We start from the raw sequence: 19,910 nt of genomic DNA, 5'->3' as shown, positions 1-19,910 counted from the left end.
TCTAGTCTTCCTAAAAATGATATTAAATAATCTAATTAGTCATTCCAAACTCACCTTTAATTTCTACATTCTTCTAAAATTTTATAGAAATCTCATCTAGTTTGATTGCCCTTCTCATCCTGCAGATTTACCCTTAAATTCCTTGAACTCAATATCTTTGCAATATCCAAAATCTCGACTAACTCTAGAAGCTCTATCAAAAATTAAATTATTGGTTTATCTATAGCACATATTATTATATTTCCGTATGTAAATATTGTTTTACTTTTAAGAGAAATTTACGAATTCCTACAAAGTACTCTATTAGATATATTGACCATTGTATCTAATTCTAAACCACATCTCTCTTTTCAACAAATAAATAAATAAAAGGCTCAACACATTTTAATATTGCAAGAATTGAAAATCGAGGGGTACGATTTTCTAGTAATTAGGACTTAATATTTTCAAAGAGTAATACTCAGGTGTATTTGGTAAATAGAGTTATTTTATTCCAAAAAATATTTTTGAAGGAAAACGTTTTTTTTTTTTTTATTTTCACATGAGAATAATAAATCTTATTTATGAATTATGTGTAGAAGTTTTTTTTTTTTATAGATGTATCAATGCTTACCTTACAATATAATTTTTGCTTTAACCAAACATTCGATCAATCTTTAATATTGAATTTTGGAATGCGAAAGAACTATTCATTTTATTAAAATTTACCTCAAATTTTAAAGAAATATTTCCTAATTCTTCAACCAAAACACATTAAAACAAAATACTTTTCTTAATTTAAAATACAGTATTGGAAAAACGAAAAAGGACAGGAAAGAAATGATCACGTGATGATCAAAGACTAGTTGGAGGGCTACTAATCATAGTGGGCCCACAGAATCATTTCGAGATAATCAAAGATGTTCAACATGTTGTCCTTGACTTTTTAAAAAAATATATTTTTTGAGTTACATTGTGTTGCCACGTGGCTACTCAAATTATTGGAATTTTCAAGTCATGGCCTTTTTATCTCTTGAAGATAATGTGTTTGCTTTTCCACTAACGTTGGGTTTAGTTGGTTGATCGGTCGGAAAATTATGCTGTGTATAGTTAGATAAAGTAATTTTTTACGTATGAGTATCATATTTATACGTAATTTATTTTTTTATATTTTAATATTTCTTAAATAAATTTTAAATTCACCACTATATACGAAAGTATCAACTATCAAACATCGAATCTGAAGGTTTTTTATTTTACACGAAGAAGGAAAGTAAACTAAAGTTGAATGAACAGAAAAAATCAAGACAATCCAATTGAGTAAATTAAGAAGAAAGTCACTTTTTTTCTTTTATCCTATTTCAATTCAAACAAAATCTTTTCATCATACCAAAATAATTTAGATGAAATATTGGATGGTCAAAGACAAATGCAAAGAATTTTCTCTTTTTCTTTTTTTCCACGATGATAGAAATACCATTTATGCTATCAACAAATGGAACCAACATCTACTTAATTAGCCCTATTTTATTGGACAAATTTTCATATTTTTATATGAATATATGATTGGAAAACTTTTTAGTTATTATATATATCCCAACCAACTAGTTAATTAATTTATGCCTATTTTTCTGTCCGTCTCATAGATTAAAGCTAACTAGCTAATTAGAAGCTAAAATTAGAGCACTAAAAAGCATACATTTTTTCATTGGATATGTGGGTACTAAACTAGTACTACTATACTAGCAGTCGCGAAGGCAGTATTTTTTATTAGGATGATTCAAAATGAAGAAGTATGCACACGAAGAAATCGAAAAAAATTAATATCTATTATAGATTGTATAATTTTTTACTAAAGGAAATTCGGATGAAACCCTCAAATTTACCTGACTCCGTACCACTGTACCAGTATATAAGAACGTGTAGTGCCTCAAAAGTTCACAACATCAATATATTCTTCATTTTTTTAGATTGGATTCTTTAACAAAAACTGCATGTTATCATTAACTTTAAGCTTTAACTCTTAGCATGAAGAATTTTAGTACGATAGATAGATGCCTATTCAGTTATATATTCTCATTTGGTGTTAGGGTTTGTTCAAATTATTTTTTCCTTAGAAAATTATATTATATATACAATATTAAAATTATTTGTATAAATATGTAAATGTTAAATTTCTTTAGCTACTTGATATATATATATATATATATATATAATGTTCTTGATAAAAATTTATGACTATATTACTTTAACTACACCAAATAAAGTAATTTAACCTTTGAGTTTAAAACTTATATAAAAAATATGTACTACTTAACCATAATTACATGAGAAATATGTGTCCAAAATACATATCTTGCGTTTAATTATTGATATGAAAGATCAAGTAGAGATAATTGATGACTCCATAGATGGAGCTTGATATTGAAAGGAAGAAGGAGGAAGAATAGAGAATTCTAGAAGGAACGAACTGTATTCATTATATCTCCATTACAATTTAGTGCAAATGAGTACATGAGAGCTGTATTTATAGACCAAGTACAAAAACAGTTATTTAACAAACTCTTAACTGACTCTAACAAACTAGTAAACTTATCTAACCATGGTAGCTTGCTTAACCTCACACTATGGTTAACATCCCCCCTCAAGCTCATGGTTTGAATATATCCATCAAGATTGCTTACTAGTATCTGATGTTGGGCTTTCCCAAGGCTCTTTGTGAGCACATATGCAAGCTGGTTATGTGTATGTGTGAATTCTGTTTTCAGTAGTCCTTGACTGATTTTTCCCCTTACAAAGTGACTATGTCTATATTTTGATCCTCTCATGAAAGATAGGATTTGCAGCAATTTGGATTGCTGCCTTGCTATCACAGATCATAGTAATAGAAAGGTTAATATTGACTCCAAGCTCTTCAAATAATCCTACTAACCAAGTAATCTCAGCTGCACAGTTGGCCATACTTCTGAATTCAGCCTCTGCCGAGCTTCTAGAAACAGTTTCTTATTTCTTTGATTTCCAAGATATTAATGATCCTCCAAGCTTAACTAAACATCACTACTTGTTTCTATGCATGAACCCCAGTTTGAATCACAATAGACAAGTAGTTGGCTAGTGTCTCCAGCAGGCATCAACAACCCAAGGCCTGGTGCCTCTTTTATGTACTTGACTACCCTCAATATTGTTTCCATGTGAGACTCTTTAGGACTATACATGTACTGACTTAAGACTTGTACTGGAAAGGATAAATCTGGTCGACTCATAGTGAGATACAATAGTCTTCCCACTAATCTCTGGTACCTGCTGGGATCCTGTAAAATAGGGTCTTCATGTTCTTCTCCTTTTGAAATGCATTCATCATACTTCACAAATGTTAGTTTTTGATTTTGCTCTAGTAGAGTTCCTGAAGGTTTAGCTCCCCCTAGACCACATTCAGCTATCAATTCTAAGGCATACTTCCTTTGAGACATGTGAATACCTTTGTTAGACCTTGCACATTCAATCCCTAAGAAGAATTTAAGTTCTCCTAAGTCTTTCATCTTAAATTGTCTGTGAAGATCATCTTTTGTAGACTGTATAAGACATTACTTGTTCTCAGTAACCAAGAGATCATCCACATATACAAGTACAACAACAATATCATCACCACCATGTCTAGTAAAAAGAGAATAATCATAGTGACTTTGGTGAAATCCCAAATTGATCAAAGCTTGTGTTAACTTGAAGTTCCACTGTCTAGGAGCCTGTTTGAGCCCATATAAGGACTTGTGTAGTTTGCAGACTTTACCATTCCCCCCCTGTCTAGTAAAACCAGAAGGAATAGACAGATAAACCTCTTCCACCAGATCACCATTTAGAAACGCATTATGAACATCTATCTACTGAATAAACCACCCATTAGATGTTGCAAGAACAACTATGGCCCTGACAATGACCATTTTAGCCACATGACTGAAAGTTTCCCCATAGTCCAGGCCCTCTTGTTGACTATAACCCTTAGCAACCAGTCGAGGTTTAAGTCTCTCCACCTCACCAGTAGATTTGTATTTGACCTTGTATATCCACCGACAGCCAATAGGCTTCTTGCCAGGGGGTAAATCCACCTGACTCCAAGTATTATTAGACACCAAAGCATCAATCTCCAATTGTATGGCCTAAACCCACTGAGGATTAAGAGCAGCCTCTTTGTAGGAAGAAGGTTCAACTACAGTCGAGTATGCAGAGATGCAAGCACTATGGGAGGGAGAAAGACTGGCATAAAAAAGGTGATTGGAAATTGAAAAGTTGCAGGTGTGACTGCTGGGTTTGGTGACAAAATCTTGCAACTAGTTTGGAGGTTTGGAGACCCTAGATGACCTTCTTTAAGGAGCAGAGAGAGGAGGACTGGGAGGAAGATGACTGGTAGGAGTATTGATAGGAGGGGTGGTGGAAATGATAGGGCACTAGATGTATTTGGGAGAACATTTGGAATTGGTAAGGGGAGAGGATCAGGTATTGTTAGAGTGAGTATAGAAAATACAAGATTAGAGAAGGTCTGTACATCTTTAAAAGGAAACAAATCCTCTTTGAATACAACATGTCTATTGACAAAAAAAGGATTTAGAATACAGATTATAAAGAAGATATCCCTTTTGTGAGGAGGAATACCCCATCAGAACTGCTGGTATAGCTCTTGGAGAAAACTTATCATGTATTTTTGGACATGTAGCATAACATAGACATATTAAAGTTCTAATGTGAGACAAGGAAGGAGGGTGATGATGTAGCAGTTCAAAAATGGTTTGTAGGATAATAGTTTAGAGGGGAGTCTATTTAGGATATACACAGTTGTAGTGACACATTCACCCCAAAATTTCAAGGGAAAATAAGCTTGAAACCTGAGGACCCTAGTCATATCTAAGATAGTATTGTGTTTCCTCTCAGCCACACCATTCTGTTGAGGTGTATAAACACATGTACTTTGATAAGATATCCCTAGACTAGATAACATAGACTGACAGGCTATGCTAAAAAACTCACTCCCATTATCAGTTTTGAAGGTTTTGACATTTGTGGAAAACAGGTTATTCACTTGAGTTAAGAAATTCCTGAGAACTACTAATGTGTCAGACTTTGATCCAATAAGAAACACCCAGGTGAACCTGAAAAAGGTCATCTACAATTGTCACAAAGTATCTCATTCCATTATGAGTAGGTACCCTATAGGGCTCCCAAATATTACAATGTATTAGTTCAAACAGGGACTGAGAAATATGGCTGCTTACAGGAAATGGAAACATAGTCTGTTTAGCAAGTGGACAAACAATACAAGTAGATTGCATTACATCACTCAAACCAACAAGATTAAGAGATCTTCTTAATACATCTACATGAGCATGTCCTAGCCTCCTATGCCATAATGAATTGAACTCATTACTTTTAACTATATGAACTTTGCTAGATGACCCTTGAGATGGTAGTATACTACTGATATCTCCTTTTAGAATGTAAAGCTCCTGCTCTTATTTACCAATCCTATTGACCTGTCCAGTGGAGAGATCCTGTAGAACACAAAAATCAGGAAAAAATATTGTCATGCAATTAAGATTTTTTGTTAACTAGGAGACAAACAACAAATTGCAGTTAAAGGCAGGTATATAGAGGACATTGGTCAAAGGTTGATCACCAAGCAGTGAGGTGCCAAAATGTGAGACTGAGACTATATTTCCTGTTGGAAGGTGAACCTGTCTTCTCTCTGAGATGGGAATTATGGAGATATTTTTATGTGTTTCAACTCTAGATGTCATATGATCAGTTGTTCCTGTATCAATTATCCATTTTTACTAGAACAATTTGACACTAAACAAGAGAGAATTATACCTGTAGCAGCAGCCTGAATAGCCTACTCTTCACTGGTTGACTGATCTCCACCAATGTCACTTCTTTTTGTCAGCAAATGCAAAATTTGTTGGTATTAATCTTGTATGAAGAAAGCTGCAGGTGATGAAGGGACATTAGCTCCAGTACTCCCTCCAGTGTTTTGAAAACCTGCACTTTAAGTAACTTCAACATTATTAGCATAGGAATTTGAGCCTCCAGTTTTTCTCTTGGATCTCCAGCCAACTGGATAGCCTTTACCCTTGAAACATTGTTTCTTGGTGTGTCCTCTAAAACCACATACTTCACACAACATAATTGATCTTTGAATGGATTGAACTGATTATCATACTGACCACTTCTACCACATCCTCATGGTTGATGTGACCACTCAAAAGAGGTCCATTTACTCTTTTCTGGCTCAGTAAAGCAGAGTTTTCCACAATCCTTGGTAAAGAACCATCACTACTGATGTGTGCTAAGTTCCTTTGACTCTCATGATCCATGGTGAATGAGAAGGCCTTATTTAGATTTGGAGTTGGAGTTTGCATCAGGATCTGACCTCTGGCTGCAGCATATGTCTCATTCAACCCTATTAGAAACTCTAGAAGTCGTTGATACTCACAATGCTCTTGAAACTTCTTAGACCCAGCACATGAACACTCTGGGCAGGGCATAATATAGTCATACTCATTCAATAATCCTTTGAAAGTGGTGTAGTAGTTTGTTATTGTCATAGTTCTTTGAGTTAAACTGTGTATCTCTTTATGCAGTTGAAAAACATGTGCACCATTGATTTTATCGAATCTCTCCTTTAGATCACACCATACTCTATGAGCATTACCATAATAGACTACATTGCTCAGTAAACCAGGTCTAGCAATATTCATTATCCAGGAAAGTACAACAACATTACATTTCTCCAGAGATCAAACAGTTCAGGTGCAAACTTAGATTTAGGAAACCTTCCATCAATAAAACCTAATTTGCTTTTGCCTACAAAACCTATTCGCATAGATCTACTCCATATTGCATAATTCTCTAAACCAGTAAGCTGAAGAGAGATTAGAAAGCTACCTGGAGTGTCATTTGATTGAAGATACATAGGATGATTGTGATCTAGAGTTGGAACGACATAACTAGCTGATCGATCAGCTGTATTTGTGTGCAAATCTGAATTTGCAGTTGCTTCTATTGTTGTATCTCCCATGGAGTCCAGCTTGTTTGTTTGAAGATTGGATGTTTACTTGCGAATCAAAGATCCTTCGACTCTAAGCTCCTCTACTGCTTGTACACTTGAACACTACTGTTCTACTCTTCGCCTCAGACCTAAACAAGACTCTGATACCATGATGACTCCATAGATGGAGATTGATACTGAAAGGAAGAAGGAAGAAGAATAAATAATTCTAGAAGGAACGAACTGTATTCATTATATCTCTATTACAACTTATTGCAAATGAGTACATGAGAGTTGTATTTATAGACCAAGTACAAAAACAGTTCTTTAACAAACTCTTAACTGACTCTAACAAACTAGTAAACTTATCTAACCATGGCAGCTTGCTTAACCTCACACTATGGTTAACAATATTTTTCTACTTTTTACCTTTTAATAATCAAGAGATGTTTATTTGAATCAGAATGTCACGAATTTGAATTCAAGAAAAAGAATTGATCTCACTAGGGCGGAGTCATGATCGATGAAGGATAGTTCGGTGTATAACTTTCATCAGAAAATTATGTGGTGTACATATGTTAAATGTAATTAGTTATTATAAATCATATATATATATATATTTGATTTTGCACATCTTTAACACAACTACAAAGAAAATTTACACCATTCACCAAATTTCTGGCTCCACTGCTCACCACAAATTTATTTAATTTAATAGTCCGGCAAAAAGATAAAAAGGAGAGACGATTAAAAATAGTATATTGTACAATTTTCTTTACTTAAAAGTCAAGGATGCAATGAATCTGATCCAATTTTCAATATCAAATTCATTGAGACATAAAAACAAGTTGCAACGAAGATAGTACGGAATTGTTATACAGAACTACTTTTGTTTTCAACTGAAAAATTAAACTATATATATTTGAAAAATAATTTAATAATTTTCCGCAAGAGGATTCTGGACATCCAATAATGTTGGGATGTTGATATTTATCCATTCCCAAAACATGTAAACAACCTATTTGTGTTTTCTTAAAACATTTTCTCAATTTTTTTGGTTGATAAATTTAACTTTCAACCAAATATAATGTAGATTTAATCTCAAATTTGATATTATTTTATGGGAAAATTATATGAAACTATTAATTCAAATTAAATGTTATAACCACAGTTTGATTTAATTGTAACTCGTAGCAAACCGTTGTCATTCGCCTCTCTCCCTGAAATTCTCGCTCTCCACTCTCGTTTCTCGCTGGCTCCCTCGCCTCTCTCACTTTTATACAAACACAAATGTATAAAAAGCGTTTGTGTTTGTATAAAATGAGAGAAAATTTTGTATATATACATATCTTTTAATTCGCCTCTCTCCCCCAGAGAATCTCGCTCGCCACTCTCAATTGCCTCTTTCACTTTATACAAACACAAATGTATAAATTGCGTTTGTGTTTGTATAAAGCGAGAGAAAATTGTATATACAAATACAAATACAGATCTTTCCCTGCCCAGCTTTCTTTTGTCTTTCTCTCTTCCTCGTTTTATACAAACACAGATTATACAATTGATTCTTTTGTATATGTATACCGAAATAGATTAGACAATTGATTTTTTTATATATTTATACCGAAATATACATATTAATAGTTATAGCAAACATAAAGTTTGCTATGGAGCGCAATTATAGAAACTATAGTTATAGCATACAAATATGATTTTTATGTTTGCTAAACCTAAAATTTATTCCATCTTTCATGTGGGATAAATTAGTCTAGGAATTATAATCCCAAATAATTTCGAATTAACTTTATCAGCAAGTCAAACGATGACCACGGGGAGTTTCCCTGTCTTTTGGTTAGGGGTGGAGTTAAGTAGGATCAAGGGGTTCATTCGAATCTTTTTCGATAAAAAATTACAATATATATATATATATATATATATACACACGTCGAACCTCCTTTAATTTCTTCGTGTGTTTACTTTTCATATTTTCAACCACTTAGTAAAAATTATGACTCTGTCAACTGATTGGGGCACCTCCTCCCCATTTGCTGACTAACCAAAAGTAACATGAATCCAAATTAAGGTCAGGTACAATGTTCCCCTCCAAAGATTCTGATCTTATATCCTCCAAATATTAAAGATAATATAATTTCCAAAAATGGAAAAATCAAAAAATATTTTTTAGCTTGCATACCGAACACAACCTCCAATTTGATTTACCAGAGCGTGCACGGGCAATATAAAGGAAAACACTTTCATCGGCTAAAAATGAATTATTGGATCTAACTCAACTCAAAAGTTAATTAATATATGGTGAGGAAAAATCAAAGCACAATTCCACGATGCATGCAATGCAGTCTGGATATATAAGGATGTAAAAAGAAAGCTTATCTAGATATTGCCATAATTATCTTGTTAGCTTAGGTTATAAAATATAAGATAAGTTCAACTAAAAGAAAGTGGAGACCATATCTGAATGTGTAGAGTGACTGAGTGAGTACACATGAATTTCACGAAGAATACACGTCGTTCCTTTCTAAAAGTAGAGCGACTCAATAAAATTAATAGTCTAACGTCAAACCGTTCCATATTATTATTTTTTGGCACACATAAAAAGTTCCTTAATATTTAAGAAAATTGAACAAATTAACCAGCTCTCATCTCTTCCTCAGTGATATTTTTGTTGCACATATTTCTGCATCAAAACAAATAAAAGTCAATCCTCTACTTATGTGTCCCAACATTTATACTAATATATAAAACAAGATTTATATTAAGTTGACCGAAAACATGATCACATCTGGTAAATCCATATTAAACTTGTGTTTTCAATCAAGAACTCTTATTAATTAAGGTGTATGGGGGATGATTGCAGTTCCTGGTTTTGAGAATCTTTTTAAACTATAGATATACTTCCAGCTTAATGGGCCAACCTGATGCGAATTTGAATTAGTCAGTACTCTTAACTAGAACTATTAATAACGTCAATATGACGAATAATGAAGAAATATTAGACCAAGTTAAAGTTGTTGAAAAAATATTGCAGTCTCGAGTATAAAATTTCACATGAGGCTACCAAAGATGTTAGCACTATGACGGCATTTGATGAATTAGAAAGATGAATTGGAGATGTCCATGAATCAACATACAATGCAACTTAAAAGAAGAAACATCAAATCTGACTGATTGACACAAATCAAACAATATAATATATACTTTCAAGAAAGTAAAAAGAATTGAACAAAACAACACAATTTGGTTGAATATTTAGCAATGAGTTATAAATCATATCTAGCTAGGAGGAGAAGATTCACTACAGCAACTCTTCAAGCATTCCACAACACAATCTAGACTTGGATCAAAAAAACATCGCGACCTGATCGATTTATAAGTCAATATAAAACATTAACAAGAAAACCTTAATGAGGACTCAAAATTAGGATCCATACGAAGACGGAGAAGAAAAACATGTTAAAGAGGATGCAGTTGGATACCGAATAACGTTCTTGTTCTGGCTTTGTTACTCTGTGATATAATATTTGACCTAAACAAACAATTTGTCCACCTTTCCATCATATCTCTCCAACAATAACAATGAAACCCCTGCAAATTGGCAAATTTCAAGTTTAAAGTGAAGATGCATTTGAGCTCATAATACTTATTTTTTCATGTAACATCATACAATTTAGCCAAATAATAATCCCTTCGTTATAATTAATCTCTGCATATTAAACTAATATGTGACCCTTAAAGAATCCTCGTAAAGTATGGTACATATAAGTACCCATTCAACTGAGGCACATCTTCCCAAATCTGTAATTTATCCCTGCAAACCTGATAAAAACAGAATCCAACTGAAATGTTAGAACTATCAATATTGTTTCGCCTCGACCTTATTATCTCAGAAAGTCACTTTTTTCTTTATTTCAATTCCCTTCAATAAAGAAAGTGACTACTATTAGTTGAGTGACCATCTGAGAAAAATCTAACTCATTTTAACGTGCCTGAAGTCCAGGAACACCATCGGTGATTAAGATAGTTATCATTCCATAATCTGTATGAGCTCCACAACCATGCATATATTGATCACAATAGTTTAATTCACCTGCAACTGATAATAACAAAGTACTACTATTTTAATTTGCTTGAAGAATAAGTTAATGTTCCATTTGTTTCATTTTATATGACACCTTTTAATTCACTAGGCACCGAGTGTACTAAAGAAGAAAAAAGACATGAAATTTGTGGTCTCAAACATGTCATGACATCTCCGGTTCTATAAAACATTTTACAGGAAGTGAAGCCATCAAATAAGATCTCGAAATTGCCTTACCTGGATAATGCATAGGACGAAGAAGAGCCCCCGGAGGATTAAAAGCTATGTTGCTCGGACTCTTCAAAAATGTCAAGGGGTGTGTGTCGGATTCGCCAAAAATAGTGCATTTTTGGAGAATCCGACACGTGTGCGGCATCGAAAGTGAAGAGTCCGCGCAACTTAGATTAAAGGCATAATACATATATTAGACCCTAAACTTGGCTTCAAATTTTAAGTTTGACCTCCAACTTTCACAGTGCACAAATAGACACTTTAACTATCCAGACTTTTAATAAATAAACCCGCGATTTTTGGACCAAAGTGCGTGAAATGCAAACGCTTCCACGTGTTTAAGTGAGCCAATCAATGACTGCCAACTAATTAAACATTTTACATGTCAATTTTAGAACTAAAAAATAAATTAATTAATTTCAATTAATAAAGAAGGGTTAAAACATTCCATCTGTTCATTTCACGTACACAATTCAAAATCATCTCAAAGTGAAAGTGAAAACCCTAGGTCAGCAAGTGAATCAAAATTTGGGAATCAAAGGGGGAAAATCGTTCAAGATTTTTAGGGAAGTTGATGTTCATCTGTTCAGGTATGCCTAAATTTGCCCTTTTGAAAGTTTATCTTTGATACAAAGTTGAATCTTTTTATCACCATTAATGTAAAATAGTTATTTTCTTACAGCTTTATACATATGGGTCATATTATAGCTATTTTTCACCATGGAGGTCGCATTTATAAAGGTCAATATGTGTCGAAATTGGGAAACATCGTATTTAGCATAGATAAGGACCACTTCTCTTTGACCGAACTGAAATCGTATGCAAAAGACATTGGATATGATGAAGTTGATGCTTTTTTTACTGAAGACCCTATTACCCATAATTTTGTCAAGATAGAAAGTGACAGCCAACTATATAACTTTGTTAAAGATTTGTGGAGTGGGTCATTTTTTAAGTTGTTTTTGAAGCATGTGACTGTTAAAAAGGGGGGGTCCACTGCTACACCTACTTTGGGACCATTTTCTGTTGAAAATAATAATCAAGAATTAGGAAATTGCTCTAGGGTTTCACACACTGAACATGGTATAAATGGGGAAGGTGAAGTTGAACAACCATTAGATGAAGAAAATGATGGTTCTCTTAACTTTGAAGAGGATAACTTAGATGATGTTCCAGATCAAGATGATAGTGAAGTTGATTAAGAATTGAGAGCTTTTAGAGAAAAACTTAGGGAAGACAAACAAAATGAAGCTGCAAAGCAAAAAAAGAGAACTAAAAAACTCTCAAAGGATCAAGGTGTTGAGCTTGGAGAAGTTGGCATAGATAAGGGATTTGAGAATATCTTCACCAATAAGGCAGCCAAATTTAATGGGAAATTGGGAGGTGATGAAGTGTTTATTGATTCATCAGATGAACCAAGTGAAGATAGTAATGAGGAGCTAGATGTTCTAGCACAACCAGGTGTTGATTTACCTTCAAGAAGAAAAAGCAACAAATTGAGGTATGATTCTTCTTCATCCGTTTCTTTCTTTGAGTTGGATATGATATTTGAGAGTGCAACTCAATTTAGAAAGGCTGTTGCTGATTATGTTGTTCAACATAAGGTTCAGTTAAGGCTTAAGCCCAATGAACCTCATAGAGTTAGGGTAAAATGTGAAGGGAAGTGTAAATGGGAAATCTTTGCAAGCTTGGATAAAGACTCTGGAAATTTTTTTGTGAAGAAATACTATCCTGCTCATAGATGTATTTCAAAGAATAAGAACAGGTTGTGCACAGCCAAATATGTGGAAATGAAGATGAGGGATAGAATAATATCTCAACCTGACATGAGAGTTCATAAGCTTCAAGAGACACTAAAAAAAGAATGGGGCTTAAAAGTGGGAAGATCAATATGTTTCAGGGCAAAAATGAATGTTATTGCCAAGTTCTTGGGTGATTGGAAGCTTGAGTTTTCAAGGTTGTTAGACTATGCTGACATGATTAAGAGTACAAATCCTGGGAGTTCTTGTTGGGTTAGAACTGATAATGAAACAGTCAATGGCTTACACTTGTTCAAATATTTCTATGTTTGCTTTGCTGCATTGAAAAATGGATGGCTGGAAGGTTGTAGGAAGATTATAGGATTGGATGGATGCTTTCTGAAGGGTGCTTGTAGAGGAGAATTATTAGTGGCTGTTGGAAAAAATGGAAACAATCAAATGCATCCAATAGCTTGGGCAGTGGTTGATCAAGAAACTAAACACTCTTGGAGTTGGTTCTTAAACTATCTCATTGAAGACTTGCAACTTGGTGATGGAAGTGGCATAACAGTCATGTCTGACATGCAAAAGGTATTTATTCTGCCTTTGTTTATTTATTGCAGCTTACTATCTTGTGTTACTGCCCTGTGTTACTGTCCTGCATTACTGCCCCGTGTTACTGTTTTGTGTTACTGCCCTGTTTTACTGTCCTGTATTGCTGCCCTGTGTTACTGTTTTGTGTTACTGCCCTGTGTTACTGCAAAAGATTTAACATCATGAAGACATGATTAATTTTGTCAACTGTTTTTGCAATCAGTCATTTGCGCAGGATTGGCATTCTGTTTTTGGTGCAATTGGTCTGTATGGGAATGATGTTGCAAACTCACAATTTTATCATGTAGAATGATTTTATATCACTGTAAAGGGATAATTAAGTATGATGAGCTGATTCATTCTATTTTTTGCATCTTGATCTTGTGCTATTTGTTTGTGGGTAGTTTGTTGAATCACTTTGTAATAAAAAGTTGCAAAATATTCTGTCTAAAAGGTTGAAAAACATGCAGCTATTCACTTAGTGTGTGAAGTAAGTGAAGTGTGCCTTAAAGTTATTGATTTAATATTTCTTAGGGTCTTGAGGTAGCAGTTGAAGTCTTACTTCCTAATGCTGAAAGAAGAATGTGTGCAAGACATATTTGGGCAAATTGGCAAAAAAGATGGAGAGGTGAGGAAAGGAGAAAAGCATTTTGGAGGTGTGCCAAAGCTAGCTTTGAGGTTAAATTGAGAGATGAATTTGAATATTTGGGAAAATTGGGTGATAGAATATGTGAGGCATTGCTTGGATATAACAAAGAATATTGGTGTAGAGCTTTATTTAGTGAAAGATCAAAGTATGATGTGGTGGAAAATAATATGTGTGAAACATTTAATTCATGGATTGTTGGTCCTAGACATAAATCTGTGATTAGTATGCTTGAAGATATTAGACATAAAATGATGGATAGGCATGGAGATATGATTAAGTTTGTAGATACTTGGATCGGTGACATTTCACCTATGGCAAGATTGATTTTAGAAGAAAACAAAGAGATTGGTAGGACACTAAGGGTGAATTGGAATCATGACATTGGATTTGAAATTCAAGAAGGAGAGTATAGACACATAATTGACATGACTAGAAAGACATGTAGTTGTAGGTTGTGGCAGTTGAGGGGCATACCTTGCCAACATGCAGTTTGTGCCTTATATCACATTGGGCAAGAACCAGAAGATTATGTGGAACATTGGTACAAAAAAGATACATTCCTAAGAGCTTATAAGTACTTCTTACAACCCATCTCCAATATGATAATGTGGCCTGACACCAATAACCCACCAGTTGAGCCTCCTGAAGTGAAGCCGATGCCTGGAAGACCAGGTAGATGTAGAAGAAAAGATAAAGATGAACCGAGAAAAAAGAAGTGGGGGAAAGCATCAAAGAATGGAGTGAAGATGTCATGTTCCAAATGCCATCAAGTTGGGCATAACAAAAGAACTTGTAAATCAGTGGTAAGAATTTCTGTATTTCTTGTAAGTTTTAATTAGTTTTATACTTCTAATTTTGTGTCTTTATAGCCCTCTCAACAGCCCACACAACACCCTGCAAGGCCTTTTCAACAACCACCAGTGAGGCAGCCTTCACAACCACCATTGAGGCAGCCTAGCACTAGAAATGCCTTTTCTTTATGTGCTACTTCAAAGGTTAAAGGAAGGAAAAAAAAGGAGCCAATTGCAAGTGCAACATCTTCTTCAGTTGGAATGCCACCACCGTCTTCAGTTGGAATGCCACCAGCTCCTTCAGCTGGAAGAAAAAGAACAAGAGATGTGGGATTTGGTGTTTACACAGACATACAACCTGAAAGACAAGTGATTAACGTATGTATATTGCCTTCTTTAATTTATTTTCTTACATCTTTATTAAGGTATACTAAATAATACCCTATGAATTATGTAGCCAGGAAGATCAAGTGAAAGGGTTATCTCAAGTGGAACAGGGATAGCATTTAAAGATGCATCACAAACAAATGTTGATCTTGGATTCAAGCCACCTGGTTTGAAATGGAAAGGAAAAGATGCAATGACTAGAAATCAACTTCAACAATTGTCAAAGAAAAAGGTGCAAAGCAAATCCAAGGGCAAGTGGGTTCCATAAGAGTTTAAAGTGTTAATGATGTGTATAAATGTTGATCTAGTAGGTCCTTGTTTTTGTTTATTTTGATAAATGTTTGTAAAGGCATACTCCAATTACTAATCATTTTGATGTATTTTGGGTTATTTTGATGTATGTTTGCATAGACAAATCTTTGGAGGGTATTTAGTTGTCCCAGTTTAATGGATATTAAGTTATGTTTTGTGAAGTCTTTTGGTGTTTGTTATGATTGATGTTAGGCTGCCTTGATGTTAGGTGTTTACTATGTATGAAAGTGTGTGAATCATGCTAGTATGAAAGTGTATGAATCATGCTAAGTAATGGCCTTGTAAGTTGTAAAAGTGATGAATATTAAAACTAATGTTGAGAGACAAACTGCTGCCAACTCTAAAATAGTGCATTTCACATCCATTATTTTGATTGCTTACAATAGATAGTGGTAGCCACTAACCATAAAGAAAACTACTTTACGAACAAAACGATTCTGGCATAACTTTTTCAACCAATCTACATAACATTTACTACATAATGAACTCTCTATAAATCCAAGATAGTATCACAATGATCAACAAAACTCGATATTTCCTCCTAATCTTTTCCTTTTCTTCATCATGTTTTTTTATCCTCTTTTGTAATCCCGAAATAGCAATTCTAGCGTGTTCAGTATAATCAAGTTCACACCACCTAAAAAATTTGCATCCAACCTGTTTAAGAAGAACAAATTCACTATCAAAATTGAATCTTGAGAACTAAAATTTAAACCAAAAAAGATGTTTTAAATGAAACCATACCCGACCATCTTCACATCCAAGAAACCAACGACCTGGATTGTTTGCAGACCAAGAAATCTTCATTATAGCTCTTTTTCCACAATGACAAAAAAAATTAGAATCCATTTGCACTAAATATGAGCACAAATCGTTTTAAAGAGAGGAAAAAACTTGGTTTGAAAGAGGAGGAAAAGAGAAATGAGATTTTGATTTGGAAATATAAAGAAATATATATAAAAGGGATTCATTAAGGGTGGGATTGTCATTTCAGCATTTTTTTACCGTTGTGGGCCTCGAAAATAACTCCCAACTCGCGCAGAATTCGTGCATATCACGCATTTTGCCAGGTAGGACTCGCGTGTTTATCTATTAAAAGGTTGGATAGTTAAAGTGCCTATTTGTGCACTATGAAAGTTGGAGGTCAAACTTAAAATTTGAAGCCAAGTTTAGGGTCTAATATATGTATTATGCCTAGATTAAAAGCACCAACTTTTTCAAAGAAATCTTCATTCTCATTTAAAGCTAGAGCAATGAGTGAGAGTACTCTTTTACCAAGATTCCTAATTAGCAGCAAAAAAACAACGTATTCAGTATAATTTCACAAGTAGGGTCAGGGGAAAGTGGTGCATATGCAACCTTACTCCTATCTTGTGAAGGTAAAGACATTGTTTCCGAGACAACACTATGTAAATATAAGAGAGTTGATACTTACAGAATAACATGGCAAAATTTTTACAATTCCCAAAATAAAAACATGACATATTTAAGTGAAACAATATACTCCTGTTAATTAGAAAATCAAGCTAATAACAATTACTACGCCTCAATCCTGTACAAGTTGGGATCAACTATTAAATCTGTCACAAAATTGAGAAAGAGTATGGATATATACCTTCGGGAGGCCACTGATTTAGATTACCATATGGTGATATGTCTTCAGGTGCTCCAAAATAGATGCTTTCTTTTGGATCCCCTGAAATCCAATTCAAAGGAAAAGTAAATGAGCAAAAGAAAGAATGGTGTCTAGATCAGCTAGCACACACCTCGACTAGTTGTACAGAATACTACTAGTCTACTACCTCCCACCAAGTATCGGATATTTATGTGCACCAAAGTTTGGACAAATGCGAAGAGAAAGTAATAACATTTCTATTAAATGTATATATAAGGTTAAATTATTCGTTTTACTTACATATATAGTAGAAATTGAATCTCCTTCACTTTTTCGTCTATTTTTACTTTTGTATAATTTTGAGCCTCTTTAACTAAAATTCTTTCTCCGCCACTAGCTATAAACTCATGTCATTAAGAGTAAAGATCTAAAGCTTAACATTCAAATTGTTATAAATAAAAGTATATTTTTTTGCAACGAAATAAAAAGTGGAAAATGTTAAGATGAAATGCAACAAGGAGTGCCTAATCTTCAACAATAACATATTCAGTATAGTCCCACATGTGAGGTCTAGAGACTAGAGAAGATAGACAACCTTATAATCAAGTGAAGTTAGAGAGACTGTTTTCGAAAGATTTTCTACTTAAATAACAAATAGATCTATCTAACGTAAGGATGAAAGTAGAAAGAACCTTTAGGATTGTCAACAAGATCAACCTTCTCATCATAAAATGGTGTATATCCTCTATGATTCTTGCGAAGCACCTTCATCTTCTCTCCAATTGATAGATCGAAAAATCCTCTGCTTCCATCGAAAACTCGTCGAATCAAATCTTCTTCTACCTCATGATTTATGAGGTAAAAAAATCCATTCTCAATACATGCCTACAAACAAATGTTCTCATCATTTAGCATTGCAACTTTTACTACTTTAATTTGTTGATTGAATCAATTTAAAGAGTATAGAATGTACCTTCTTGAGTGAATCAGTGAGATCTATAGAGCTAAGATCAATTATTGGAACTTGCAAAGCTCCCTCCATTTTTTTTGTTTGAAAAATAAATACTACACTATAAACTATGTTCCTATACTAAAAGATAAATACTCTAACGGTTGTTTGGTATGCGGGATAATGTGAGATATTTCAGGGATAAATTTATATATTACAATATAAATTTTATCTCAAACTTAATTAATCTAGATATCCACCTTATCAACTATCTCATTCAACTTGGTATTTATTATTTTAGGGAAAATTACATGGTTAAGCAAACATATACTAGTTAATTAGTCATCATAGCTATAGTTTTAGTTAATTACCACTCGCGACCAACATTCAGTGATATACAAACCGTGAATTATACAAACGAGACAGCTTAAACAGTAACTATAACTCGTAAATATGCAAACTATAGCTATGAAACATAATTAAGTTTATTATAGTGACTATTTGCGAAAAAATCCTCATTTTATCCATCTTTGAGATGAAATAATTTAGTTTATGAACCAAATGAGAGCATACTTCAAAGTTACGCTAAATCATCGAAGTAATTGAACCAATAAACTATAATAGCTCCATAGAAAATGAAAAAAAGTAAGATTAAAGAATACACAAGTGGACAATAAAAAAATATTAAAGTATTGATTATTTTATATTTATATATACTATAATAGTCGTGGTTATTTTGGTTAAAGATAATCAGAACCTAATTAACTGGAGTGTTACAGTATAATAATGAACGGACTTAAAAGAAATGTTATAGGATAACAATGACTAAATAAAAAGTTCAAATTAAATGTTCAATGCATCAGATACGTGTTCCCATTAAATAAATATATGTATGACATGTATATATTGACTACTAGCAAGCACATATGTTATTTAAATAATTATGATTAATTAATCCATATTTTTGCTATGTTAAATTATTAATCATAGTAAATTGAAGTAATTTGACATAATAAACACTTGATTTAAATAAGGGCTTTAAATAGATAAGTACATTTGAAATGAAAACGTAAATACCTAAAAATTAAGATAGATATCCAATATGAACATATGATTAATACCATTAATACACAAATATTGAGGATCCTAGTCACGAAGGGTCGAAAGGTTGGAGACCCTAAAAAAAAAAAAGGAAAAAATTATTAAAGAATAAAACGAAGACTTCTCAGAAAGTCACCAATCTCAGTGGAATCCGACCCGTTAGGGATAATAATTGATATAATTGCCTCCTATCAAGTAAACAACTTATCAAAATGGTCAAAAGTTGGACAATTCTTTTAAGGGATAAGAGTCTGAAAAATATCTCAACTTGGGTTGTATTTGTTGTTGCAATACTAAACTTTCATGAGGACCTATTACCTCCCTAGATAAGACTATTTAATACCGTATTTTAAACATATATATTTGCCCACGTAGACATAAAAAATAATGCAAAATTATAAATAGTAATGTGTCCATGTGGGCACATATATACC

General features: G+C 33.4%; 1 protein-coding gene and 1 pseudogene across 2 annotated transcripts in view; both read right to left on the bottom strand.

The window, feature by feature from the left end:
- LOC125826403 (deSI-like protein At4g17486) overlaps positions 1-19,910 on the bottom strand; it is a 554,011-nt gene that overhangs the window by 429,480 nt on the left and 104,621 nt on the right. The window lies entirely within an intron of this gene.
- LOC125826687 (2-oxoglutarate-Fe(II) type oxidoreductase hxnY-like) lies at positions 10,304-18,469 on the bottom strand (annotated as a pseudogene).

Source organism: Solanum verrucosum, unplaced genomic scaffold, assembly GCF_900185275.1.
Source record: "Solanum verrucosum unplaced genomic scaffold, falcon-dt-bn FXZP01000060.1, whole genome shotgun sequence".
Classification (NCBI taxonomy): Eukaryota; Viridiplantae; Streptophyta; class Magnoliopsida; order Solanales; family Solanaceae; genus Solanum; species Solanum verrucosum.
Note: the sequence above shows the minus strand (reverse complement) of the source record. Positions and strands in the feature narration are given on the sequence as shown.